Consider the following 20,714-nt stretch of genomic DNA (forward strand, 5'->3'; position numbering starts at 1 on the left):
TTTCTGGACTATTAATATTAAAACCTTTTCAGAGACTATCATGTTTTACGATGCCAATATGCTAATGCTTTTTCTATGTAAAAGAGAATACTTTAAGTTCATCAGCTGACTACAATTTATCATGTAAATATTGTAATGTCATGAGTGACAATTTGCATAGTACAGAAATGTGCTATTGCCTACGCAACAGTTCGAAAACAAGATAATCTTCCCAATAATTTCAGAACATACTTTCTCAAGCTGTGACTTACGAAAATATACACAATTTCACATTATACGAAAATGTTATTTCAATGCCTGCCAATTTTCACATCAACCGCAATACAGCAAGTTGAAATTAATAATAAAATACTCTTAGTGCAGTTCGTTTCATTTGGCCCCTAGTGGCAAAGCGGTATGTCTTTGGACTTACATCACTAGTTTTATGCTTAACTTCAAACCAACAAACGCTTCATTTGTTATGGGGAAGTGGTTCTCATAAACCGAAACAGATAATTACTGTCCCCATACTCCACTGGAACAGCGGTAAGTCTACATATTTACAATGCTAAAATCAGGGACTCGATTCCCCTCGGTAAACTCAACAGATAACCAAATGTGGCTTTGATATAAAACACACACACACAACCGATGACTACTTGAAACTAATTTGCTCTCTGCTTCGCAGAAGTCATTCAACGAAGAAGAAAGCTGCTTTTAACCGTCCGTCAATAGCTTTCATATATATTTCGTATGTTAAATATGATGTAAATAAAACAAAGCGCATTACAGTTCAATGGGTAGCGATGGGTCAAGAGTATGCAAATCAGAGAAATGGGACCATGATAAGCAAAAATCCTTCGTTAACCCTACCTCAAGAACCCTGAGACATTAACATATGCGTTTTAAAGGGTAGCTACGTTTATTAACTCTGCTGTTTTCCATTGCTCTCAACAGTTGACTACATTTCATGCCAAGCATATTGGAGGCTGTTTAAGGGCTGATTATAGATAAAGAACCGAACTTTTCCAGAGCAGTTACAGGGAATAAAAGTCCAGCAAACTGTGCTAAGATGTTATCAGATCTATAGTAAGCTAGTTGTTGTCAGGGCTGCGGGGTTAGAAAACTGGATTTGCATGCAGTGATCTTGGTTTGGTGTCCTGATAACGATGCAATTCAGGCAAGTTATCTTGAACAGGTCACTCGCGGCCAGGTATTGCACGTGAAGCGAACGAGCTTATCTTCGAAGTTCTACTTATAGTCCTATCTAGGATTGTGCTAGGATGAGATGTTCTTATCTAACATATATCTTTCAAAGTATTCGTATGTCAGAGAAGATTAAAAACCTTCTAGTATATTATTAATAGTACAACTAATAAAAACAACCTAATAATAAAGTTCCGTTACCAATATTTTCTTATGCTATTAACTCTAACATGATTTGTAGTTAAAAGTTTTCTTAGCTTAAGTAAATAATTAAGAAAACACTAAAGTTAGACATTTGGTTAAATAAAGAAAGCTGATCATAAATTAGAATCATAACTTTGTCTATTAAGTAGAAATAATAAAAATAAGACACTAAAAAAAGAAATCTCAGAAACCTGTGACATAAACAGATTGAGATAAATATTGGAGGATAATACAGTGACAAACATATCATCTGAAGTATAGAAATTACAAAATAACGTTCAAACGGGCTTTAGTTTTTAACACAAAATTTAAATACACTTGCAAGAAACCCAGTTTCATATTTTGTTTAATTTTTACAACTTTAAAGTTGTAAATAAATAAATCAAGATGAAGAAAGAAAGGTGGAACATCAAAGAGCAATATTTATAAGATGTAACACTAAAAAAAATCACCTTTAGAGATACCAAGCACTAAAATAGAAAAGTCACTTGTATTAAAAATATAATTTGATTAAATCAATGAAAATTATTGCCCAGACTATAAATGAGGTACACATTTTCTTTTATTTATTTTTTTACGTGAGCCGAATATTTAAAACCACTAAACATCTGAGTAAAATTTAATCGGTAAGAATTAACTTTTGGTGAGGAATATAAAGACATAATTTACTTACATCGTTGGGCCCGATATGGCCAGGTGGTCAAGGCGTTGGACTCGTAATCCGAGGATTTCGGGTTCGAATCTCGGTTGCAAATATTATTCGTAGACCTGGTACGACCAGGTGGTCAGGATGCTCGACTCATAATTCGAGGATCGTGTGTTCGAATCTCCATCCTATCAAACATGCTCGCCCTTTCAGCCGCTGGGACGTTATAACGTTACAGTCAATTCCTCTATTCGTTGGTAAAATGTAGTCCAAGAGTGGGTGGTGAAGACTAGCTGTATTTCCTCCCGTCTTATACTGATAAATTAGAGACGGCTAGCGCAGATAGCCTTCGAGTAGCTTTGCGCGAAATTCTAAAACAAACAAACAAACAAACTTACATCGTTTCTACTGTACTACACAGAAATGTACAAAAAATATTCATTTTGTTGTTTAAGGTTTATAATAGGATATTGACTGCTCCCCAATAGCAAAGCGCTATGTCTGCAGTCTCCCACTCATGGTGGACAGAGCAGAAATAGTCAATATTGTAGCTTTATGCTTAATTCGAAATAAACAAACAACCAAATATACTATTTGGATAATTGTAAAAAATAGTTACTGAATTGAGAAATATTTTAACTTACAATCAATTAATGGCAGAGACAAGAAATTTAACAACCACAGAAATAATTAATACATTAAAATATTCCACTTCTATAAACCTAAATTATCTCATAAAGAAAAGATCTCGTTCAATAGAAAATTAGTGTAAAGTTATTCATCATCAGAATTGGTTTGTTTTGAATTTCGCTCGAAGCTACGCGAGGAATATCTGCGCTAGCCGTTCCTAAATTAACAGTGTTTAAGACTAGAGGAAAGACAGCTAGTCATCGCCACCCACCGCCAACTCTTGGGCTACTCCCTTACCAACAAATAGTGGATTGACCGTAACATTACAACGACCCCACGGCTGGTACGATGAAGATTTGAACCCACGCACCCTTAGATTACGAGTAGACTGTCTTAACCACCTGGCCATGCCGAGCCGACATCAGAATTTCTCCAAATTTAAAGCTGCCCTATACAACGTATCTTTCATAAAATATTTGAGAAGAAATTAAGAATAGTTTATTTGTAACAATAAGTTTCAGTGTTAAAGAAATAGCAATAATAAGATGATCTTCAGTGAATTTTTTGGTAGTTCATATATATTTTTACAGCGTGGACGGGGAGTGGCGAATTTGATAGTAAACTATCTCAGAAAAAATATATATCAAACTTTTCAGATTACATTACTCACGTTTGAGGTCGAAACACATACGCTTAGATATTAATGTTGCAAGAAAAATTTCAGATATCTTGGTTATTTCTTTTTGTTTCTTTCGTTTCAACTGCAAACTGTTTGTTCTGTAATTAATTATAACATTGACAAGTTTGACTTACGTTTGGTAATTCTTTTTACTACTCTTATGATAAAAGTACAAACTTTAAACTTTTAAAACTTCTGTATAATTGTCATATTTGTACCTTTTGTTAAAACTTGTATATTTAAACCGTTTGGTTTATGACTTCAAAACATCAAATGTATTTAAAATACCAAGGTCATAGTTTTTCCTGGTACAATCTGCCAGTGACATGTACTTAGAAAACGTAAGCCTCATGAAAACAAATTATAACATAATATATAAACAAAATAGTATGTTTCTGACTAAGAAATATTAATTCACAATTGATTCTGCCACTGTAAAATAAAAATATAACAAGCAGAACTTAAAGTAACACCTAACTAGCGAAATAAAAAAAGCAAGATAGTTGTTACATTGAATAGAGTAGTGATGTTTATTCGTTTTTTTGTATTTTTTTTTTTAGATTTTGTTTCAAGCAGAAAACCATTATTTTAAGTTTGGTAACTTTAAATAAAGCAAGGCAGAGAACTGAATTAATAAATGTTGAACTTCAACTTGAAAAATCTGGACTTACGTGTTCCTCAAGGTTGAACTTACTATGTAAAAGAAACATTGAGAAGACAAAGATATTTACTATTTTGAAAAGGCTCTCTCTGGTCACACGGTCAGTAAATGTTTAGGTGAAAACTATTTTCAAAATCAACATTAACTTGAGAATCATTGTCTTTATTGGTTGAAATAATCACATGTGAGGAAACCTGGTTTGCAACAACTAATATGACTATCATATCATCCTTCGCTGGTACAGCGAGGTAAGTCTACGGATTTACAATGCTAAATGCAGGAGTTCGATTCCCGTAGGTGGACTCAGCAGATAGCCTGGTATGGTTTTGCTATAAGAAAACACACACACACACACACACACACACACTAACAGACTACTAACCTCTCAGATTAACCAACAAGGATATATAAGCAATTCAGACTAATAAGTACTAGACAGACAGCAAGCCTGAGGATCCTTTTGCAATCAACCAATAACATACTTTCTGTTTTTAATGAAAAGTACAGAAAATACATTAAATGAAGTAAATCATCCGTTCTAAAAGAATAGAGAGGTACAACTTGTGGCTCACAAATAATAACGTACTAAGTTTGAGCTTCGTTTAAATGACAGAAAATTAAGCTATTTTATTTCTGTTTGAATTTTCATGTATAATATACCGACGAATCACAAAGTAAAAGGAACTACTACTCTTCAGTGAAAACGTCTTTCACGTCTAATTTTTTACTTAATTGTTATATTTTTGAATTAAACACAAAGCTACACAATGGGCTATCTGTGCTCTGCCCACCACGGGTATTGAAACCCGGTTTTTAGCGTTGTAAGTCCGCAGACATACCGCTAAACCACTGGGGCGCTTTTTGTTTAATAAACAACCATGATAAAAAAAACTTGAAACTTAAGACATTCTGTGTCAAATAACTGCACTGGAAAGATGTTACATAACAGGCAGTAGGTAATATATCAGAACCTAACAGGAACAACAAGGAATTAACGACGGATGTAAATCATTTAACCTTTTTGTACTATCAATACACGACAATTTTCAACATAAAATGAAGTGATTTGCTATCTATGAAACATAAGTATCTTTGCAAATAATTATCAAATTTCAGTTGTTTTTTTAGTGGCTATGATTTAAATTTTATAAAATAGACTACACCAAAACTATGACAAGCATTTAGTTTAGTAAAGTTACATCATACAATTTTTGAAGTTTCTTATTCTTTGAGTGGGATGTTTTATCTGTGAGCAACAGTTCTTTACCTAATACACCTTACTATAAGTTAAAAATTCTATTTTGATGGTGTAACCAAGATGTTTGTGTCTAACATTTTCTATTCTGTTTTAAGTTTATCTAATTTCTCTTTTTTTTAAGATGCTTGTGAAATATGCAATAGGAAAACTAAAAAACAGACAGATGAGGCAAGTGTCCGTTTCAGATCAATTTCACAGGGTCAATATTGAACTTAAAAGAATTTTCTTTTGGATGTGGAATATTCTTTAATACTCTATCAAATACATTAAAACGGACCACCACCTGGCTTCCGTCTACAACCTGGTCTTTATGAAAAACTGAAAACGATGTCCTCTAGGCTATTGACATCCAAGTCATTTAATTTTCATTATTGTATGAATAGATCCAAGAAGAATATTTAGGAAATGCAGTCAGCGAATGAGTTCTATCAGATGGAGCTTTTCACTGTCAGATAGAGTAAAGCAGATGATGTTCTATCAGGAAATTATCAAACTGGGGCTTGGTATCATCTTTTTTTTTATTGAAGAAGCAAGCGACTAATGTTATGGGTTGATAAAAATCAGAGAGCAATAGAGTAAGCCATTGGAATGTGAATGTACACATCTTATTTTGTAGATGCTAAGTAGTAAACAATTATCATGGAAGTGTACCTGTACTGTTTTGGTATCTTCTAGTACGAGAGAATCACCAAGCCAATTATAAATTAGCATCAGTTATGAATAAAAACTGATCCCACGATTATTAAGTAATGAGAAAATTTAATATAACAAACTAATGAAACATTACTTAAGCATAAAGGGTATAATATATGACACTAGCTGTAAAACATTAATCAAGTTGAACTTTTATAGAAGCTCTTCCCTGCAAATGCTGCTATCACAGTTAGGTAATGCTTGTCTCAGCTGAGGAGTGATGGTTACTTAAGGCCTATAATACCAGCAATACTGATCATTCTGTCAGTTAATTGTATGTATTCAAAGTAGCTTTTCTGATAGATAGAGTGACTAAAGATCTTTAATTTTGCTAAGTCACCAACACTACTAATTAATAATGACCTCATCTTAGCCAGTAAAGATTATTTTAAAATGCTTGGAGATGTCCAACCACCGTTGTTATCAGTGGTATCTTTCTCAGAACAAAAATAGCCATATCCATTCTTGAATCAAATATTTTATAGATGGGCCTGTAAAAATTACCTACTAACATAACTTACAGGGCAAATGATATAGCAAACTTACATATAAGAACAGTGGAGATATAAAAGGAACAGATGGTTTTAGAGGTTAAGCGAAAATTGCAACATTCATGGACTGATCTCACACTAAAACTAAGGAAGTATCCAATAATTTTCTTGGCTTTACGAAATACTATCAACATTATGTTGGACATATTTGCAAAGCGTTGACATTACTTCCTCCTTTCATTGAAGCCGATTTACATACAGCTTATATAAAAGGAAATTATGTATAAAGTTTTCAATCACTAAAGTATGTTCTAGTTGTCCTAGTTCTTCGTTTAAATTATCCGTTTACTTTGGACATAGTGATAGTGCTTACCATAAGTGCAATGTGTATTATTATGCACACTAACAGCATACTGTGCACACGGCATTACAAAGAGAGAATTTGTTATAGTTGTAAAGAGGGTGAAATGCACTTTATGAGAATAATACTATTTGTCTTTTTCAAATTACTTATCCCATCATAGATAACGACTATGTTGATTATTATGATTAACACCCTGTTTATAAATGCTCAACTTTCAGTTCAAAGGAACGAAAGGCACAAGGGTTCAATGGAGCTGCTTCGGATGAATTGAGATTTCAAATGTTGTTGTAGTTATTTGAATTTCATTGATTATCTTTCTTATGAAAAGCAGCTACTGAATTTCAAGTGAAGCTGGAAGCTTGTGAACATTCATATTCTTGTTAAAAACACAAGTAAATATGCCCAACTTCATTACAGCAGTCTGGTTTGTGTCATTCTCTCTTACCACTACATCCTTTACTTCATAGATGAGGGCACTGATCTCCGTTGCCTTGGGATGTAATGTTCGTGCCACTGCTATACTAAGTAATGCTATGTGAATTTTAATATATTCCAGGAAAATCATTGAAGAATCTCTTCTTAGAAACATTGTTGTGTCCTATGGCTGTACATCATTTAACAATCTTGCTATAGAAATAGTCCTCCTATAAAAAGCACTGTGATAAATATCTCACCAGTCATACGTCTATCTGTGGCAACATGCAATATCAAATGAGCGGAAATTTCTCAGAAACCAACAATATAAGTGCTACATATTTCACCCTCAGTCTCATGTTTCGCAATCACAATAACATACCCCTCGAATTATGGGGAAATTTTACAAGTTCAGTCAGCATGGTTTGCGTTTAAATGCGGAACAGGGAACAGAACCACTCTGAAATTAATAATTAAAAAAAAAAAACAACTGAAATAACCCTACTGATTACTTTTATTGATTAGTTTATGTGCATTAGTTTAATATCTTTTCCACAACTTTTGTATTTAATTTTATATTACAAGTGGCTATTCATTGCATTTCTTTGTTTTTGGTGAGTCAGTGGTAACTTAACATATGCCAAATCTGTTGTTCGATTTTTCGCAGTGGACAGAGCGCATATAACCAATTGTGTATTTGTGCACTAAAACAAAACAAAGAAACATTATAGCAGTGGGTACAATATTTTAGTAGTCGTTTTTGTATGACGTTATCTCGTATTGGCAAATTATATTCTTTCACACTTGTTTTATTTTCGCTTTGTCAATCAGCAGTGTTACATACTCTTGAATACACATCCAGTAAAATGTAATTAGAGACTTAGACACACTGTTGATTCAGCTTGAAAAAATAGTTGTAGATTTATACCTTTCTAGAAGAATTAATAAATTAAGAGAATACAAAATCTATTCATTTGCGTATACATTTGAGCCTAGAAATAATTTATGACAGCGTGCAACGCTGCTCTGAAAGAAAGCTCCTATAGCGGGTGCCGGACAAGGTTCTCTCTCTTCTATACGTCCCTTGCTGGGAGAGCGGTAAATCTACTGAGTTATAACGCTAAAATCTGGGGTTCGATTCCCTTTGTTGAACACAGCAGATAGCCCGATGTGGCTTTTTTATAAGAAAACGCACGTTCTTCTGTACCTTCTATAAGATCGTTTAGTTGTTACTTGATTTTGCGTTTGGAGATAGGGTAAGAGAATACTAAGAAAATGCTAATAACCCTCTGACTGGGACTTCTCCAACAGGACTTCTAAAGGATTTTATGGACTGGGAATCAAAGAAGACAGTACATAAAATAGTTAGTTTTAGGTGTTTTACTGTCCCATGCTGGTACAGCTGTAAGTCTACGGATTTACAACGCTAATATCAGGTGTTCTATTCCCCTCGGTGGACTCAGCAAATAGTCCGATGTGGTCTTGCTATAAGAAAAACACACACACGTGTTTTATAAGAAGGTTATGTTAACATATTTATTAAATATTGGTTCCACCAATGGTAATTGTTAATATGCTTAATATATTTAGTTATTTATTATACATATAACATACGCTAGCTTAGCATATTGGATTAAGACTTAACCAAATCTAATAAGCTGACGAACAAGATGCAGTGTAATTATCACAAAGATTAATTGGTTTACATTTCATATCTTACTCAGACTGATACATTATATTGACTAAACTACTCAATGGACTAATCTTTTTTATTTCTGTTCTATTAAGTTAGTTTGATTTAATCAGAAGTTATTAAAGATTTTTCGAGGAATATTGTAAACTTATTTATTTTCTCTTGTCTAACAACAAACGAACTTTCATGTTATTGTTGCTGTTTTCAACTTAAATTAGATTTGTTTCGTTTAACTTAGCTGAGATTAATTACTGTTATCCTGTTTTTGAATTTGACGTCTTCTATTTTATCTAATAACCATATTTTGCGTTTAAGTCATCAATGTTCAATTTGTTAGTTGTGCTTGTCATTTGTTCTTTAGTCTCTTCCGGTTAAATAAACATCTATCACATCCACACTTGTTGTTTTTAACTTCAATCTTCCTGTTGGTAACAGAACTTATGTTTCTTGTAAGAAATAATACTTTAATAGAATATCCCTCATAGACAAATCACTGTTTTATCTGGATTTTCATGTTTTGATAAAAAAACACACTTGGAGGAATAGATTTTAACCACAAATCGATTAACTAGATTTTATTAGAAATGTTAGTAGTTATAATCTTCTTTTTCTAGGCATGATATGGGTTAATGTTTAGCGTTCCAGACTGTGAATTTTAATGTCCATGGTTCACATTCAGTTTCTACAAAGTAGAGTTTTATACTTCGGGGCTTTGGGTGTATTGTAAGAGTGATGATAATATCCCACGATGTACTTTTTTAGGCTTAAAGTACCACAAGAGCTGGAGATGAGTGCTGTTATTGACCAAATGCTCTCTATTTAGTCTATTAATTGAAAATTAGGGACCATTAAGAAATTTTATTTTTGTTTTGAATTTTGCGCGAAGCTTTCTGAGGGTTACCTGCGCTGGCCGTTCATAATTTAGCAGTGTAAGACTAGAGGGAAGGTAGCTAGTCATCACTACTCACCGCCAAGTGTTGGGCTACTCTTTTATCAATGAATAGTGGGATTGATCGTAAATTATAACGCCCCCACGGCTGAGCATGTTTGGTAGGACGGGGATTCGAGCCCATCACCTTCAGATTACGAGTTGAACGATTTAACCACCTGGCCATGCTGGATCTGTGACCTGAGCACAGTTATATTCTACCTGTGCTGACGCTAATAACCTCTATTAATACAAATATAATGATAAAATATGTATTTTTTTTCCAAATTTCGAGCTATTCAACTTAAACTATTGTGGTGTGTGTTCTAGCGTATTGCTGTTTCCTTTATTATTTATTGCCAAAAATCAAGAGACATATTTTGTCCTTTAATAGCATAAATAATTTCACTATTATTACGTGGATATTTGGTCGAAAAACTTAAGCAATAAGCCTCAAACGTTTGGTGTTTATAACTGTCTTAATTATTCATAAAGACAAGATTTACTAAAAACAAACAAACGCTACTCTAACTGAGAATGACGCAAAAAATTCATGAATAATTATTAGAGCATATGAGTATGTTTTAGAGTATTATTAAGGTGATTCAACGATCAAAAGAGTCCTAGTGCTTCGGAATTTAAGTATTCAATATAAGTGATTAGTACTTTCCCATGCTATTTTCTCTAATAATTAAAGTAAACACTTCCACTCTAATAGAAAAGTGTTACTTTTCTATAAGTTAATTAAGTAGCCGAATGAGACAGTGAATAATGTGTAGCTGAAATTGTGATTGTTTAAGATAAGTAACGTTATTAACAAAATAATTTCATTAAGTGTTTTACTGACTTGTTATTAGTTAACTACTTGTATATCATTAATAAACTAGACCTTCTCTAGCCTGGTGGTTGAACTTAGGGCATTCAACTCGTGATCTGTGGGTGGCAAGGTCGAATGTTGTATCCATCATGCTTGCCATTCTAGTCATGGAATCGTTATAATGTGAGGATCAGTTCCTCTTTTTGTCGATGTAGAGTAGCCCAAGAATTAGCAATGGGTGGTGTTGACTGGCTGCTTTCCCTATCATCTATTTCAAGGGTTATGTATGCAAGCCATCCATAATTTTGATATGGATTGATAAACTGTATTTCCTTTGTAGACACTAACTTGCACGTACGTTACATTTATTTTGTTTTCTTCTATTTTTGTCTAAGAATTTATTATATATATGTAAATTTTAGTTTAATTCATTTAATTTATGTATATAGTTTGTAACCCTTATCAGTTACTGAGAGGAATACATATCTTTTTTGTTGTTTACAGCCAGAAATATATCTTATGCATTTCAACTTTACTTTCTTACCTGAATTGTCATCATAAGAATTATTAGAAACACTTGAGAGGGCGTTATAGTACTTTTTTTCTTGCACTGTAATGGTATATAGAAGACAACTTTCTCTGTTAGTATATTCTGCACTCCTGGTGGTAATATATTTGAAAGCGTTTAATAGATATTAAATCCTATGAAGCTTTAACGATTTGGAGACACCAGTGGCGGTTTAAATCAGACGATGCAATCATTATTTCACGGAGGAAGAAACTGAAGAAAAAAAAAGTCTCTCCCACAAAACAAGCTATGAAATGTTTCCCTCTGACGTTGAACTAAAAAATCGTGAACTGTCTAGGGCTTTGTGCTGTGCAGGTTGATACCGTAATCAATGACGATCTTACTCGTGCCAGGTCCGTGCATTTGAGTTGGCACAGCTGAGTTTGATTTACTAGCTCAGAATATATAAAGAGGTCGCAAATGGCTATTTCAAAATGAAGTATGGTCAATTTTACGGCAGTAAAACCCGGAGTTCGTGGAGAGTAGAGAAGAAGTTTTAATGTATTGTCATTTATTTTTCTAGCACATCAAGGAACACTAGGAGATCTCATGTATCCTGAAGTCTAGACGGGAATTTTACTTTATATGAACCATAAACAGAGGTTTCTCTGTGATTCAACAGTATCTGTTTATCTGCATAACAATTTATGTACATGAAGTAATGTAACATTACGAATATCGGCTATTAACCTGTTTGAATTCACATAAAATATTAAGCAGAGGAATTGGGAAATTATGGGAGAAAAATATTTTATTAAATATTAGAGTTTAAAAAGATTAATGATAAATAACACACTGCCTTAGCAATCTCAATAAAATTATACATTTAGTGAGTTTTAATCTATAAAGAGTGTATGGAGAAAAACCAACAACAAACAAAACCTGCCATTCTGAAGACAATATTTATATTAAATATACTGTAGACTGTTGAAAAGGTAATCATTTTACTTACAAGATAATTACAACGAGTTCTGTAATTTGGTGGAATATTTTTGCGATGTTACATATTTTTTTTGGGAGGGGGGCTACACCATGCAAATAACAGTATAGCAGAAGTTTTGGAGGAGAGAGGTGTAACAACAATCGAAAAGCAAACTATCTTAATAGTCACAAGTATACATAAATAACTAATATTTTTTTAAGCTTTAGTCGTATCTGGCTGCCATCACACGTGAAAAAACCAAGTAGCCTAACATACTATCTTAACAACAATTTGGAAGAAAAGAAACAATTTCTTTCACATGTAGGAAAGAGCAAAATTTGTCAGTATAAACGGCATTAGAAAAGACTATTAATTACTGCGAAAAACGCATACACACACAAATACTGGAAATAGCATTGAAAACTATAAGACTCCATCACTTTATCAGTAGTAGAAAACCTAAAAATAAATCCTACGATAGTCAAATGGATTTCAAATTTTTTAACCAATAGAACAGCACAAGTAAAAGTCAATAAAACCATATCCAAATTATTCAATATAACGGCAGGAGTGCCCCAAGGATCAGTCCTCTCTCCACTTCTTTACATAATTTTCGTCAGTGACATACCTTTTCCAAATCTAACATACACACACAATTCACAATACGCAGATGACATCGCAATCTGGAGCACCTCCAGAAACCCAGTAATGGCCATGTCTCGCGTACAAGAATCACTAAACAACGTCTCAACATGGAGCAACAAGTGGAGAGTCGTGTTAAATCCGACAAAAACACAAGCAATCTATAGAAAACTAAAGAAGCAAAGAAAAAATCTAGAAAAAATAAAACTATCACTTGGAAACACAACCATTAACATGAGCAAAAACATCACATTCCTTGGCGTCACTTTCGACACAAAACTAACATGGAAAAACACATAAACAATATACACTCATCAATAAGAAAAAGGATTTCATATCTAAAGACTATAACTGGTAAACAATCAAAATGCGCACCGAACACCATTATACAAATATACAAGGCTTACATCCGTCCACTAATAGAGTACGGATGTCAAGTAACATACAACATGTCAAACAACACACTCCAAAAAATCCAAGTGCAACAAAACAAAATATTAAAATCCGCATTCAGTTTACCATCTTTTACGCCAACAAATTATCTACACCAAATTAGTAATTTACCAACTATAAGAGACAGAATAACAGAACTTTCTCTTAAATATTATCTAAAAGCAGAAAATAGAAACAAACTAACGGCATCACTACACAAATTATCAAGTGCACCAACGAAATACATATCACCTTACAACATATTTCAAGAATCACAATCTACTCAACAAAGAATCTAAATAAATAAAATATATGTTATTAACATGAATTCCTTTTTTTTCAGGTACAGGGCACACGACAGGCAAAACTTTCGGCGCCTGTCGTGTGAAAGTGGGTTTTCTCGGGGCACTCCCGTTTCCCCCCACATCAAATTCTTCAGGCATCGGATTTCTAGATCCCAGCCTGGGCAACCTTTTTGCCAGACCCAGAATCGGGCTGTTTGGTTTGATCTGAATTTGAATGAATTACATTCATGTTCACATCTCTCCAACTTTTTCACTTCGGGACAGGTCCCGGCCTTTCTTTCCACTGCTGCCTTTGCCTCCACCCAAAAGAACATTTAGTGAGACATTCTCCACCCAAAAAGTCAAGAATAATAACGATAATTAATTTATTAAAATAATAATAAAAAAAAACCACCACTTAATTTTAATAACAATCCACGAAAGGGGACGAAGAGGAACTACAAAGTTCCTGAACACCCCAGTTGGAGAGAGAACTCTTCTGATTTCTCTCTCTCTAAACTGAACCCCTGCCACGTTAGTTTAGTTTAGTTTAGTTTAGTAGTAGAAACGACATGTTTCCTACGTCTCTAAACTCGTGCTCAATTTTACATATATATATGTGTGCGTCTGTTTCTCTTTGTTACTTTATTTTTAAATTTCACAATTTGACTAAATGATTTTAAATTCTACCTGTAGAATTTTATCCATCATTGCATTTAGAGAGAAAAATACCTTCGAAAAGTCGTGAAGTGTCCCAAAAATAAGAAGTCGAGAGGGTTTTTTGACTTACAGATTCATATGAATTTAATTACTTAAAAAACTGGCATTAATATGTAGAGTCAATCAAAACAGCAATCTAAAATAAAATTTTATGACGTTTTAGATCTATATCTCTGGATTTGTCTGAAATGTTTAGTTTAAATAGGTAATTTACTTTAGATTTTTGGAATTTTTATGTCTGACCATTTCATAAGGAATAAAGGGAATATTAAAGAATTTCAAGATTGGTTACGTATAGCTACTGGAAACTTGACAATAACATATAAATTATCGTTTAAAAGGAAGTTTTCAAAATTGTTTGACTATTTTTCTATTTACGTGAATCATCGTGGATAATTTCTAGTTATAGATTATTGGTAGTGCTGATACCAAAATGATTTACTGATTAAATACAAATGTGTTGTTAAATGATTACACAGCATAGATATGTATATAAATACGTGTGAGTGTATTGTTACGTATTACAATTTATCTCAAATGTATTTCCGATTTATTATGTTACATATTACGATTTTAAATGGCCGGAAATTTTAATTTTAATTTAGAAGCTAATTGAATGTCGATATATTACCAAGAAGATCGATATACACAGTTTTCTTCCTTAAAACAAATATATTTTAACATACAAAGAATAATACAATTCATAATAACAGTTGTTGCAAATAGTCATAACAAATAATAATTTGTATATAAAAGTTTTACAAACTTACAAATAATATTAAGTCTTATGTCAAATCTGGAACTGAATATTTTATCGACTGTTCATGATGAGCGAATTATTTTCGAGTTGGTATCACGGCAATTCGCTGAACGACTGGCTAGTTAGCTGCTTTACTGAGCACACGCAAGTTTTTCACCAACAAAAATATCTAATGTCCTTGTAGAAATGGCCAGGCATGGCCTGGTGGTTAAGACACTCGACTCGTTATCCGAGGGTCGTGTGTTCGAATCCCCGTCACACCAAAATGCTCGCCCTTTCAACCGTGGGGTTATCTGAAGTTCATTCTCTAGATAATACATATTATAGTATTTGTATGAATTTGTGGTCAGACATGTAGAATTCAATCTATATGATATAGAGGGATATAAAAATATTATAAAGTCAAATATTGTCATAACTCTGAAGGTGTTATAGTATTTGTAAATAATAAAATAGGTGTACAAGATGTAACAACTAAATCTATGACAGCTGAAGCAATGAGCTCATATTACACGTATACAAATATCAATCTCAATATTGTAGCAATTTACAACTATCATCAGTATAGCATTAGAACCCATATTAAATGACTGAAATGTATCTAAGAACGGCTGATATAGGTATTAATAGTATTAAAAATATTAATACCTACACCAGCCGTTCTGAGATACATTTTTATTTCAAGTGGATTTCTCGTAATCAAGAAATGACTGAAATGTTTTTCAACTGAAAATAAAATTTAAAAGTAGATATTGTAACAGACATAAATATGAATTATAAATACGCTTGTTTTTTTGTATTTTTTATGTTGCGCAAAGCTACACGAGGTCTACCTGCGTTAGCCGTCCCTAATTTAGCAATGTAAGACTAGAGGGAAGGCAGCTAGTTATTACTATCCACCTCTACCTCTTGGGCTATTCTTTTACCAACGAATAGTGGGATTGCCCGTTACTTATAACGCCCCTACGGCTGAAAGGATGAGCATGTTTGGTGTAAAGGAGATGAAATCTGAAGAGAAGGCTAATACAGAAGAGTATAAAATATTTTAGCTGCTTTTGGTTTTATTTTTGTTTACAATCGACATCTTGAGGACAGTATAATGCGTGCCTTCAACATATTTATATAATAAAAGAAAAAATAGTTTCTATACAAACTAGAAGTCATAAAATCTATGATTACATGCCATTTTACTATAGCTCTAAATTTGATTTTAAATATAAAACTGTGTTAAAGTGATGATAAGGTACATAATAATGATGTATTAAAAGTAACTTATAAAAAACATTGATACAATAATAATAATAAAAAGATTTACATGCCCATCCAAAGTTAATCATACATTGGATGCATGTAAGCATTTTATTAAAGAATTAGATTATAATTACATCATCTATGGAATATGTAAAAATAAAGAGAAAAAAAAAGTTAAAATTCATGGATGACAAATGGATTAGGCCCGGCATAACCTAATGATTAGTTTAAGGCACTCAATTCACAATCAGCGGGTAGCGAGTCGAATCCCCGTCACTAAAATTTATTCTTTTATCCATGGGGTTAGTTACAATGTGACTAGCTTTCTTCTGTTTGGCTTATCATCATTAAATTAGGAAGGGCTAAAGCAGGTGCCTCGAAATTCAAAACAAACCATAAAAATGGATTATTACAACTGAGAAATAGAAGTATAGAAATATAAAAAAGTGATTATCAATCTATACTGAAATTATTGAATTTAAAAGTTATCCAAGAAAACTCATGAAACAAACAAAATTAATTATTATAAGAAAAAATCACAGTGAAACTAATATTAAAGACAAACAATGGAACACGATAAATGAGCGTACAGGAAGACTTGCATTGTTCTGTTTGTTTAGAATTTCGCGCACAGCTACACGAGGGTTATCTCCACTAGCCGTCCCTAAATTAATAGTGTAAGACTAGAGGGAAGGCAGCTAGTCATCACCATCCGTCGCCAACTCTTTGGTTACTCTTTGACCAACGAATAGTGGGGTTCACCGTCACATTATAACGCCCACACGCCTGAAAGGGCGAGCATGTTTGGTGCGAAGGGGATTCGAACCCCCGACCCTCAAATTACGAATCGAACGTTTTAACCCACGTGGCCATGTCTGGCCCGGAAAAGTAAGTTAAATTAATATAAAAATGAAAGATATCAGCAGTAAGATTTTACTATCTAAAAATAATTTCTCTGAGAATGAAATGAAAAATATTTACTACGTTTCGTTTCATTAAGTGCTATAATGAGCACCATTTTCTGAAAAACGTAAGAGTTTTTAAACAAATGCAAAACTTATTTTATCATGTATGTTATTATTATTATTATTACAATACGACCGCAGTAAATTAAATTTTCATAAGTTAAATATATCACTACTGTATAAATTATATATTTGCAAATGGTTAAGTAGATTCATTAGACATATTTAAAGCTGATAAAAATAGAATCAATATATTAAGTGAGAGATAAAAAACATGGAAATTTGAAACTTCTTAAGGTTAAGAAAGAAAATGTTTAAAACATGTTATTCCTATCAACCACTAAAATTTTATAATAATATTCCAAATAAAATAAGAATACTGTTTAGTAATAAATGTAAAGGTTAAGTCAATATTTAAAAAAATTAACAAAGGAAAAAAAATCTAGCTATAATAAATATATAAGATAAAAATATAAACAGTTGTATGAGTTGAAAAATATATATTAAAATACCATAACATTTTAAACTAGTTTTAACTAGTATAAAGTGTAATAAAAATATTAATTAATATGTTTATAGTTTATTATCCACACTCAAGTAATCTTGTGGATCTTCTCTCCTCTTTAAAAGATTATGTAATATTTATAATATTATTCTCTAGAGTTTATTTTATGTAGTGTCTTTTGTACTTTTGCCTTCTTAATTTGAATTGAATCAAATTGGAAAAAAGAAGAAATTGAAAACATGATAGTGGCGTACCAAAGTTTGGCTAATCAAGAGAATATTTAATATTTCCGTCAAGGAGACTTCTTCTGGCTGCTGACGTGTACTTGCAAATCTTGGTTCATCATGTTGTTACCACAGGAACATGTTTCATCAAATGAAGCTTCATATTTCAGGGATATAACAAATGTAATGTTACGAAATTTTGATGATAAAGAAGTCAATAAAACATGTACAGCCATTATTTCGCCTGTGCAAAATCCCAATATAAAAATTCTTAAATCTGTAGGTTTACGTAAAAACTAAGAATGTCAAAAGGCGATCAATAACTAGCTGAATTATCAGTAGTAATATAAGATATTTAGAGTTCTATTCCACAATGTTTCATGACAAACTGTATGGTACTAGATGAAAGTAATATTCCACAATGTTTCATGACAAACTGTATGGTAGATGAGAGTAGTATTCCACAATGTTTCATGACAAACTGTATGGTAGATGAGAGTAGTATTCCACAATGTTTCGTGACAAACTGTATGGAAGATGAAAATAAGACAAGTAAAAATGCTAGGTATAAATCAATGTTATAATATTCGAAATAACGGGTGCATTGCACAAGATATTTACAAGGATTTTCAAGGAACAAGAAATTAATGACATTGTATAAAACAAACAATTAGCTTTTAGTGTGTTAATTTCTTTAAGGGTGTAAGCTAAATTGTCCAATTAATATATTTCTTTAGTTTTTTTTTCATATTTAATAGGTGTTTTTATAGTATGGAAATTATTATTTATTTTTAGCTAAGTATGTGAGCTTAGGACTTTATTAAATATTTTAATCTAACTGCTTATTGTCGAAAATATCTTTAACAGTGAAGGTACCCAATAGATGAATCAATAACGCATTTTTATTACTATGTGTGTAAACGGTATATTAAATTAGCCTTGTCCCCACTGGGTTAACCTTTAGTTCTGATTTATATAGGCAGATTGATTTGACTTGTAGCTTATGATAATTTTTTTTTTACTGTCCTTTTGCATTTTCTATAATAATGTTTTATACCATTAATAATTTCACCATCTAATTGCCATTGTCCATTGTTTGTGAATCCTATATATGTAAGGTTTACGTGTTTCCATAAATATTTTCGTTATTGTAGGCATCGGTTAATGTGCTGAGCTGTGGAGCTGAGGTTTTGTGGTTCTTGTCCCGTTGCCACCAAAATAAAAATCTCGCTCCTCACGTTGTGACCGTGGTTGTGTGACGTTCACAACACACTATCCTGTTTGACAGAAAGAGTCCAGATATTGTTGGTGGGTGAATTGATTATGTTTAATTTATCACATCACAACTCGGAAAGGTTAGAACAGATTGTCTTCGTGTAGCTTCCTGTGAAAACAAAAAAATAATGTTGCACATATTTTCTTTATACATTGCTTGTAGTGCGTCGGTTGGTATCTGCAGTGACACCTTACGGTATTATTATTTTGGAATACGTTTTTTTTTTTGAAATGTCATCAAACCTTTGCATTTGGTAATTATTCATGTTAATCTCTACTAAATACAAAAGTACATGAATAACTTTTCTGCTTTTCTTAGTTGTTCTAATACTGTATAATGCGTTTAAAAAGACTACATAGTTTGTACAGATGGGTGATAGGTAATCCTAAGTATTCCAATTAGTATAGAAAAAGATAGGCAAAAGATTATAAAACAATGTACAAAACGTTAGTATATCTTCCATAAGGTTTTCATCATTTATACCATCAACTGATGAAAGTTAAAACTACGTTACCTAAACATCACGATGTAAAATTTAAAAAGAAGTCAGACTTGGATGCAGAATTTCACATTTCTTCCCGAGTATGTTTTGGTAAGTGCTTTATGAGATCTTTAGTATTATTTAACTTAAATCAATAAACACTTGAATCTGAATTGTGAAGATTAAGTCCGTCAGGAGTGTACATGATTTCAACTGGATGTCTAGAAAGAAATCATTCACTGTTTGTACTTATTGAAAGGTTTCTCAACAATTAAATACTGCTATGATATTGTGGCTGATATTTTGTCCTCACTTTTTTCCTCAAAAATTTTAAATTGGGGAATTTTCCAACTTGTTTAACACTTTAAACAAATGTATTTAAATATATTGAATAAATATATTTAATATATTTAAACATTGAGGCTAATTTGATGTGTGATTATCCTTTATATGACTTTAGAATAAAATCTAGAATAAACCCTTCATTTCTGATATGTGTTATTTTAAACAAATGATTTTTCGTGGTTTTCAGCCTTTATTTCTATCTCAAGTATTGTGTTTATTTTGCCTGTCATATAAAACACATTCGTTGAAACTTTGCGACATTTCCTTCTTTCTGTAAAAGTAAATAATAATAAATGCTCATTTTGCAAAAGAAAAAAGTAGATTGGTCTGACAAAAAGCCAAAACCACGTGTTGTTATATTAAAAAGCTGATACCTACCACTAAAATGCTGTCACTACAAAACCTTTATATGTATGTAAGAGAAAAATGCTAACCCCATTTATTTATATGGTATAGGAATTTTACAACCGGTACGTAAGTTATGAAGTAAGACAATTACAAAACTCAATTAACGCTTGAAAATGAATTATGTATATGAGCGGTGAATCATGAAGGGGTTTCATTAATTGAGGTTTTGTTTTTGTTTGTAATTAAGCACAAAGCTACACAATGGGCTATCTGTGCTCTGCCCACCATATGTATCGAAAGCCGGTTTCTAGCATTGTAAGTCCGCAGA

General features: G+C 32.4%; 1 long non-coding RNA gene across 1 annotated transcript in view; it reads right to left on the bottom strand.

Annotated features, from left to right (window-relative positions):
• The window catches only part of LOC143232163 (uncharacterized), a 40,720-nt gene that overhangs the window by 12,264 nt on the left and 7,742 nt on the right, over positions 1-20,714 (bottom strand). The window contains exon 2 of the long non-coding RNA XR_013017403.1: positions 2,063-2,406. This is a non-coding gene — a long non-coding RNA (uncharacterized LOC143232163). The remainder of the gene's footprint in view (positions 1-2,062; positions 2,407-20,714) is intronic.

The sequence above is a fragment of the Tachypleus tridentatus genome, chromosome 11 (genome assembly GCF_004210375.1).
Source record: "Tachypleus tridentatus isolate NWPU-2018 chromosome 11, ASM421037v1, whole genome shotgun sequence".
Lineage (NCBI taxonomy): Eukaryota > Metazoa > Arthropoda > Merostomata > Xiphosura > Limulidae > Tachypleus > Tachypleus tridentatus.